Source organism: Bos grunniens, chromosome 12 (assembly GCF_055505025.1).
Source record: "Bos grunniens cultivar Pamir isolate PY7600 chromosome 12, Bosgru_T2T1.0, whole genome shotgun sequence".
Taxonomy (NCBI): Eukaryota; Metazoa; Chordata; class Mammalia; order Artiodactyla; family Bovidae; genus Bos; species Bos grunniens.
Window position 1 is genome coordinate 61,407,316 of NC_141176.1, and position 10,582 is coordinate 61,417,897.

The window sequence follows — 10,582 nt, forward strand, 5'->3', positions numbered from 1 at the left end:
GCAAATATTTGTTTATTAGTAATATATTTTATAAATATATAAATATTTAATATTATTATAAATATATAATATTATAATATATAATATATAATATATAATATTATAATAGCATCAAAGGGGCATTCATAAATTACTCAGAAGTATGAAAATAAGTTTCAAATTAATAAATAGATTGGTTAGTAACCTGTTTTAGATTATATTATTTCAATATATATCATTTATTTGTAAACACAGTATGTTCAAATCTGTGTGAGTAACTAGAGAATAAAGGCTTTTTTCAGGAATATTTTATTCACTTCCATAAATACAATGCTGAACTGGATATGTATATTTTAACAAGTGCTATGCAATATCTTTTACTGAAATTGGTTTTATTTCCTTTACCAAGAGAGAGAGTGATGAAAGGATGTGCTGCAGGCAAAGGCGGTGTCAAGAGAAGACAGACAATCACCACCCAGAAAACAAGTGGACATTTTCTTGTTGACTTTTGTCTCTTCTGTCAGAAAAATTCCACTGAGGTTTCAGACTTTCAAAATATTCAACACAATATTTTCAAAATGGCTAACAGTGACACAGAACACAGTTTAAAGTATGAAAATTTTCAAGTTTCTGATTTTTATATCTCACCATTAACTTTGTTCACTCAAAATACAAAGATGATTGCCTGACTTGAGTATTCTTCTGAGTTGTCATTTTGCTTTAAAAATCAAACATGTCCCTCCAATTAAAACATAAATTAAAATAGGAAAAAAATAAAGTTATTTGACCAAGGAACACCAATGTGTGATAAGCACAGCAGATGAAACTGAGGTAGGGAACAGTATATTTACATACTCTTTAAATACCTCCACACAAATATTAATTACAAAGAAAAAAATGGGAAATTTATGGTGGAGAATCCTATCAGGTACCATCTTACTCAAAAGATCAATGTTATCATCTGTAATTTGACTAATAAACATCACGTGCTACCCAGCAGGAGACCATCCATAAAAAGAGCATGTTACTAATGTGATATCCCAAATGTGTACATCCCAAATCTGCACATGAGGAAGAATGGGCAAACCTATTTTTGTGGGCTCCAAAATCACTGCAGACAGTGACTGCAGCCATGAAATTAAAAGACGCTTACTCCTTGATAGGAAAGTTATGACCAACATAGATAGCATATTAAAAAGCAGAGACATTATTTTGCCAACAAAGGTCTGTCTAGTCAAGGCTATGGTCTTTCCAATAGTCATGTATGGATGTGAGAGTTGGACTGTGAAGAAAGCTGAGTGCCAAAGAATTGATGCTTTTGAACTGTGGTATTGGAGAAGACTCTTGAGAGTCCCTTGGACTGCAAGGAGAGCCAACCAATCCATCCTAAAGGAGATCAGTCCTGGGATTTCTTTGGAAGGACTGATGCTAAAGCTGAAACTCCAGTACTTTGGCCACCTCATGCGAAGAGTTGACTCATTGGAAAAGACCCTGGTGCTGAGAGGGATTGGGGGCAGGAGGAGAAGGGGACAAGAGAGGATGAGATGGCTGGATGGCATCACCAACTCAATGGACATGGGTTTGTGTGAACTCTGGGAGTTGGTGATGGACAGGGAGGCCTGGCGTGCTGCAATTCATGGGGTTGCAAAGAGTTGGACACAACTGAACGACTGAACTGAACTGAAGCTAAGGCACATTCTACAAAATGACTGTCCTGTTTCCTTGATCTTCTTCAGGAAAGTTAAGGGCATCAAACTCAAGCAAAGACTTAGTAGCTGTTCCATGTCAAGGTGGGGAGAGAGCTATGGCAAGTGGATACAACTTATGATCCCAAATGAGGTCCTTTAGTTACAAAGACCATGTCTGGGGCATTTGGCGAAGTGGTATGGGATATCTGGGGGAAGGGTATGTAGGGATTCTTGCTACTTTTCTGTAAGTTAAATAAAATCTTTTTTTTTTTTTTAAGAAAAAATAGTCAAACATATACCATTCATTTAGTCCTCTGACAGCATATGTCAAAGGTCTTGTTTCAAGATAAAATACACTAATTTTCTCTGTTGTATGAAATATTTTAGATTTTTAAATTTATCTGACGATTACTTAGTTGATGTCATAAAGTGAAAAATTTTTTTAAAAACTGGTTGAAAAAAAATGAAAAAAAAAACTGGTTGATTGTCTAATAAAGGTCTTTGCTACATTGGTTTCTGTAAAAATAATCAATTCTATTTAAGATATATTTTGATATTTCTTATTTTTTATATTTTCTTGTTAAATGTTTCTTTCTATGATTATTTTGGAAACAAATATTTGCCAGTTAATCTCTAATGTAGAAAATGTTTTTTACATGATAAATAGGTGAAAATTTTTTATTATTTTTTTTTAATCAATCAGATGAATGAAAACAAATACAACTTAATATTAGGGCACAGAATTATAATTTGCTTAACTTGTAGCCTATCCTTAGAATACTTGAACGTAACCTTGAAAATAAATGTCAAAGACTTGTGCAAAAGTCAATTAATTTTAACATCAACTTTTCTTTTTTTTTGGCAGCACTACATGGCATATGGGATCTTAGTTCTCCAACCAGGGATAGCCTCCATGTCCCCTACATTGGAAGCATGAAGTCTTAACCACTGTACCACCAGGTGAGTCCCTAGCACCTACTTTTTAAAATTTTAAAGCACTTACCACTCTAAAGTAACAACTATATATCACTTATCCTCTGCATTTATTGTCTGATAATTAGTGAGAGCTTTGTCTTTCCTACCAAATCATGAACTCTTGATCTTCAAATGGGTTCTAATGGGAAATTTTTGATTCAAGGTGGTATAGTTAGCAGGAGAAAAGTCATTTCTGGGCTAACTTTTATTTAAAATCATTCAAAATTAATGTATTATATCTAAAGGATCTGAACAACATTGTTAACTAGAATAAAATATTTTAATTTAGTATTTTGAATCACCAAAGGAGTACAGATTGAGAAAATATATGAGTGTTTTACAACTAAGATGTTTTTGGTTTAAAAAATGAGTTTGCTAGATTAAAAGGATAAAGTATAAAAATAGAGGTATCTAATTATGGATCAACATGTAAAGGCAAGTTATGGGTGACTGAATTCCTTGACTTAAATAATTTTGGGGCAGTGGAAATTTAGTATAATTTTACTTTAGCTAAATTTGTTTTGCAATATTATATTAGTTTCAGAAAAATAGGTGGTAATAATTCAAGCATGATATATTTGATTCCAAGTCATGAATATACAAAAGTTTCATAAGGTTTGATAACCTTGAATTGAGCAGGGGAATTTTAAAAAAGGAAAATGTTGCATGGACAGCCAAAATTGTTAAAGGTTTTAGTAAAAAGAAAATCCAAGAATGGTGGTGTCATTATACTATGGAAGAACAAGTAGGATCTTTGCTGACTAGAAAGTATGGAAATGACATATTTCTGGATGAAAGGAAATTAAATAACCACTATCTGCTTAACAAATGACAAGCATTTAATGAATATCTTCTTAAAATTATAACACTGTGTTGGTTCTATGGAGGACAAACTATATAAAATGTGCTCATTTTAGAGTTAGGATAAGCAGGAAAATTAAAATAGATTTAATTATTCAGTGAAGACTTATTGAGAGCCTATTTTATGTCACACTATTGGTAAGGATCTGAACATTACTGAATATGTTCATTTCCATAAAGTGCATCAAGTTCAGTAAAGGATATAAATAAAGTAAGAATAAGTAAATAGAAGAAGCACAAGGACTATTATATTAGACAAGGTAAGATGGGCTCTAAAGGACAACATCAGGGCAGAAGTAGGGTATCAAAATTATTTCACAATTGCTATCAGGAAGAAGCTAATTCAGTCATTCAAAATGTTTGCCTATTATCTATCAGACATTGCATTAGAATAATATTTAACTTTCTGGTTGTCTCAGCCTTTATAGAGAGTTTTCACTCTGCTAGTTGCTCCATATTCTTATCAACATTTGGTGCTGTTAGTGTTTTGGAATTTGGTTACTCCAATAGGTATATAGTGGTATGACCTTATAGTTTTAATTTGCAATCTCTAATGACTCATGTGATGCTGAACATGTTTATGTATGCTTATTTGACATCTGTGTATCTTCAGTGAGTTGTTCAGCCACAACTTTTCACCTCTGCTGTTATGCCAAAAAATTAGCTATAGCTTGGGTTCCAATAAGACTTTACCTACAAACACTGAAATTTGAATTTCATAAAATTTCTATGTTTCACTAAGTATGATCCTTCTTTTGATTTTTTTCACCATAATTTAAAAAGAAAAATGTAAAGACAATTCTCAGCTTTCAAATGGAACAAAAGGAGAACTGATCTCTGAGTCTTAGTGTGCTGAATTCTGGCCTTAATCATTTATCTAGACAACAGCTGGAGGCAGGAAAAAAAAAGATTTAAAAGACAGTAGAAAATATGGTTACTCCAAGTGGTTGAAGTAGGTGGAAAAGTAAGAATATTTAAGAATTATAACCAGCTATAACTCTTATTATTCTAGTTTTAAAATAGTTTTTACTATGCTATATCATGATAGGTCCATTACATACTTGATCGAGAAGTATTAATAGAATAAGCAGCATCTGTAATAGGTTTGGAAATATACAAGAATAAGCTGGAAAGAGAAAGCAAGGAAAAATACAAACAGTCTTTGGAAAATTTAAAGAATCAGTTCAGTCACTCAGTTGTGTCCGACTCTTTGAGACCCCGTGAATCGCAGCACGTCAGGCCTCCCTGTCCATCACCAACTCCCGGAGTTCACTCAGACTCACGTCCATCGAGACAGTGATGCCATCCAGCCATCTCATCCTCTGTCGTCCCCTTCTCCTCCTGCCCCCAATCCCTCCCAGCATCAGAGTCTTTTCCAATGAGTCAAGTCTTCATATGAAGTGGCCAAAGTAATCAAGTGTTAATTTAGATGGTATTATTTGTAAGATCCTAGGATATATTATTGAAAAAATAAGTGGAGAGGAAGAATGTACATAAGAAATACAATAGGAAGTCTCAATATTTCATGATTTATGGGATTGTAAAGGATGGTGGAATTTTGTTATGCAGTAATAGAGGAAAACACTGTAGATAAAGACAATTCCATGAATAACCAGGAGAGACTATTAATGTGAGTGTATGTATGTTAATGTGAATTAATCTTGTTCTTCTGTTACATTACATTTTACAGTCACAGCCCACATTTATAATTAAGGATATGGGCTCCCTGAATGGTTGAGCATTAATTATGTTTATATTCAGTACCATGACCAGGTGTAATCCAGTAAATTATTGAGACTTAAGTAAATTCAATTATTTTAATATGTTTTTGTGAAGACCCTATTATAAGGCTGGTATGTTTCTCATTATTAAGTTACAGATAGAAGTTAAGTACACAGTCTTGATTTCAGAAAGTTTACAAACTATTTTCAGAAGTCAGAAGACCTTAAAGTACAATGTGACTGATACTAAATCAAGAACATGGATAAAATGCAACATGGTCAATGAAGAAGGAAAGAACAGTTCTGCTCTAAACTGGGCAGAGGAAGGAGGTAGAAAAGTGAACCCGTTGGGCTAATGATGATACAATGTCTGGAAGTGATTTAATATTAAAAGTAAATATGGACTTCCCTGGGCGTCTAGTGGTTAAGAATCTGCCTGCCAATGAAGCAGACACAGGTTTGAGCCTTGGTCCAGGAAGATTCCACATGGCCTGGAGCAACTGAGCCCATGTGCCATAGCTACTGAGGCCTGCACACTCAAGAGCCTTCATGCTTCAAGTACTGAAGTGCAGGGAGCGAGCTCCGCCCCTGGCAAAGGTCATGAGGAAGGAGGCTTGGCATATGCAAAGGCGGGATCAAGCCTCAGGAGTCTCCCTGGAAATTCTCGAGCAATCTACACCCCAAACCAGAGTCTGCCTACTTTCTGCTTTGTGCTTTCACCTACACCTCTGACTTTACGGGGGGCTGTCCCCCACTACCTCTCTGAAAAAAGAGTTAGCTTACAGCTCCAGTTAATAATTCCTGGGTGTGACAGTGTTTCAACCTACAAACTCCCTTGGAAGTCCTCTAGCCTGCCTGAATAGGTTTTTCCGGCCACATGTGATTGCTCAGAGCCTCCAAACTGTGAGAGGCATGAGATGTTCTAAACTGTCTAAATACAGATTCCTTTGAGCAGTCAAAAGATTGATTAGAAATTGTATTGGTGACGGGATTTTCACTTGTTGGGCCAATATTTGCTGCTAAGTCTCCATATCCCTTACCTGCTGTGTCCCTGGCAGTGTATTGATTAATATAATTGGTGTAAGTAGTAGCTTTAATGTTTGTAACCTGGGACCCTTGAGTTAATTCTTTTTCTTGTTATAGCCCACCACACCTTTGCTCTGTAGGAATGCAACTTTATCTAATGCTTTTTGGAGGCTGGCGCCTGACTTTAGAATAATCACCTTTAGAGAAAAAGGCCTCCGGGCCAGAAGATGATGCAAATCACCTAAACTTTTGCATATGATAAGTTTGCAGGAAGAAAGCCTGGCTTACTGCATGACTCTACCCCTTCCCCCATTATCCTCTATGCATAACTTAAGGTATAAAAACTACTTTGGAAAATAAAGTGCGGGCCTTGTTCACCGAAACTTGGTCTCACCATGTCGTTCTTTCTCTTACCTTCTGGCTGAATTATTCAGCCTCTTTTCTCCACTGAATTTCCTCACTGAGCTATCCTCATTCTATTACTCTTTATATCCTTAATTAATGTTTAATTAAGCAATTGTTTCCTGATCCTCGCCGACGCCGTCCCCGCTTCGAATTCCCTGGATCCACCAGGGCTGGACCCCGGCACTGAAGTCCACACATCCTAGAGCTCTTGGTCTGCAACAAGAGAAGCCACCACAGTGAGAAGACCATGCACCACAACTGGAGAAAGCCCCCATGCAACAATGAAGACCCAGTACAGCCAGAAATAGATAAATAAGCAAGCCACTAGATTTCCCAAAGCATTTTGTCTCAGCTCTACTCTGTAATTATGTTCATTACCTAGAGTGGAAAGTCATTTTACGTGTAGGTCAATTAAATGGCATTAAAACTTTAATTTGATACCTCTACTTGCAGGATATGAGATGAATTTCTCCTGATTCTTTAACCCTTAAGTTATCATTTTACTGAAGAAAAATTATTGCCTTTGTGGCAATTCTCTTTCTGTTCACTACATGGGAGAAAAATGTGATGTTCCACATAATTATGCCAACACATACTTCAAAGCTTACACTATATTTCAGTTCTATAGCTTATATAATTGCTTCCAATTTTAAACTGCTTAAGGCCAATTAAATGAATGATTATTACAATTTTATTATTTCAATTAACATTTTGTAAACTTTCAAATATCTAAATTTTTCTTTATAATGCCTGATGATAGTAGGCCAATGTGAGCTAATTCTAACAAGTTTTGGGGAGAGTTTAAAAAATGTATTTGTGAAATAATGTGTGTGTATGTATATATATATACATACACACACCTACTTCAATGATAACTAGGATTAAAGTGCTATAATATTGTATTTCATAGATGTTTGTTTTGTCTTTTTTACAAAAATATATATCTTTTCTTGCTATGGTAATGTAAGTAGGCAATTCAAACCTAAATGAAAATATGCATTTGCCGTTAAAAATGAAATCCCTCCAAATTCTACTGCAGTGTGAAGTAGGTGGATGAGATGCAAGCTATTTAAACTTTTAAGGTTCTTTCCAATTACTCCATCTCTCTCTCTCTCTCTCTCTCTCTCTCTCTCTCTGTGTGTGTGTGTGTGTGTGTGTGTGTAGAGGGTGGATAATATTTCCTTAGTGTGCGGTTAAGACTGAAACTGTATATATCAAAATCATAATCATTTTCTTCTTTAAAAAATTTAAGCCCTGATATTTGGCTTCTGTCCTGTGAATTTGTTGATAGAACTAATGCTATACCTTCCGCAGACTTCATAATACCTTCTTCCTTCTAACTCAATCCAGCTTATATAAACATCTACACACACACATATATATAATACAATGAGTATATTTATACATATATATATCTTACAAATCACACGATTTAAATTAAAATGGTTTTTAATGTTCTAAATATTTTCAACAGAGAAGGGGTTAAAATATATATCCCCATACACACACACACACACACACATATATATATGTATACATATACACATACATCAGAGAAGATGATGGCACCCCACTCCAGTACTCTTGCCTGGAAAATCCCATGGATGGAGGAGCCTGGTAGGCTGCAGTCCATGGGGTTGCAAAGAGTTGGATAGGACTGAGCGACTTCACTTTCACTTTTCACTTTCACGCACTGGAGAAGGAAATGGCAACCCACTCCAGTGTTCTTGCCTGGAGAATCCCAGGGACGGGGAAGCCTGGGAGGCTGCCGTCTATGGGGTCGCAAAGAGTCGGACATGACTGAAGCGACTTAGCAGCAGCAGCAGCATACACATACATCCCTAAATTGAATATTTGAATTTTGACATGTTATATTTGCTTTTTCTCATTTATCCCAAAACACAATCCTATAAAAACAAATTATGACCATTTCAATTCTTATTAAAAATGAATTTTTATACTTTTTTTCTTGTGAAAAATGTTTCTATTGATTAGATACACTTCCCACTAAACAATGGTCAAAAATATAATCTTATACTTTGGTTTTTCTCATAATTCATGTTTATAGTCTAAGGTTTAGTTCACAGCTTTCAAAGTAATAATAAAGATGTAGTTAGAAATTTGGAAAAATCTCAGACATAAGTGATCTGTTAACTACTAGAATCTGAGTATTGGAAATGTGAAAATTAAAACCACTTTTGAACAGAACTGTTGAATAATAAACTCTGAAAACATATAAACTGTATAAGCAGTAAATAAATTAGAATGTAAAAATATGCAAGATTGAAAACTGTAGCAGTTATGTAGTGGCATCACAATAGAAACATCAAAATATATGTGCCTGAAAGTACAAGATAGCAGAGTAAATCCAGAGCTTAAGAGTTACTTCTGAGAAAAATTAGGGTGAACAAACCATCTTAAAAGTTAGCCAAACCAAAAGTTAGCCGCCCCCCCAAAAAAAGGATAAAAAGCAGCAGAAAAAATAGACTCATCAAATGCAGATAGCTAGCAAATATTTACCAGAATAATGGAGGCTTTGTGCTTTAGGGACGTAGCTCCAGATTCTGTAGTTTATAGAAACATAGGGCTTCCCTAGTAGCTCAGTTGGTAAAGAATCCACCAGCAATGCAGGAAACCCCAGTTTGATTTCTGGGTGGGGAAGAGAAGGGAAAGGCTACCCAATATAGTATTCTGGCCTAGAAAATTCCATGGACTGCATAGTCCATGGGGTCGCAAAGAGTCGGACATGACTGAGCTACTTTCACTTTCAAAGGAGGTTCACTGAACAGACTGTATCTTGAAAACTTAGTAACATTATCTCAGAATTACAGAGAATGAGGAATAGCATAACACAGAGGAGAGGAACTGATCTAAAAGAAGACCTACTCTAATTATCTCTTGTCCCAATACAGATTAGAGGATAAATATTCTGTGTTTGCCAGCATGATAAAACATATAGAATAATGACAGAAGGATCATAAAAGCTCCACGTTAAATAGATTATTCAAAGACAGCATTTAACTAAAGTGCCAAACATAAATAGATGTAAGATACATAGATAGGTAGGTAAAGGAATGCTGCAGTACACCCTACAAGGTTCAGGACAGCCCCATCTCAATAAAGATTTATCTGGTCCAGTATATTAACAGTGCTGAGACTGAGAAATCAATCCATAATTCCATTTAATGTTTTTAGTTGTTAGGTTACAATACACATCCTTATTAGTTTGCTGCATAACAAAGAATCATAGTTTAGAGTGTTCTTATATATATACACACATTTATATATATATATATATACACACACACACACACACATATATAAAACCACTACTTCTGCTTTATTGACTATGCCAAAGCCTTTGACTGTGTGGATCACAATAAACTGTGGAAAATTCTGAAAGAGATAGGAATACCAGACCACCTGACCTGCCTCTTGAGAAACTTATATGCAGGTCAGAAAGCAACAGTTAGAACTGGACATGGAACAACAGACTGGTTACAAATAGGAAAAGGAGTATGTCAAGGCTGTATATTGTCACCCTGCTTATTTAACTTATATACAGAGTACATCATAAGAAGCACTAGTCTGGAAGCACAAGCTGGAATCAAGATTGCCGGGAGAAATACCAATAACCTCAGATATGCAGATGACACCAGCCTTATGGCAGAAAGTGAAGAGGAACTAAAAAGCCTCTTGATGAAAGTGCAGAGTGAAAATGTTGGCTTAAAGCTCAATATTTAGAAAGCTTAGATCATAGCGTCTGGTCCCATCACTTCATGGGAAATAGATGGGGAAACAGTGGAAACAATGTCACAATGTCAAACTTGGGCTCCAAAATCACTGCAGATGGTGACTGCAGCCATGAAATTAAAAGACGCTTACTCCTTGGAAAGAAAGTTATGATCAACCTAGATAGCATATTGA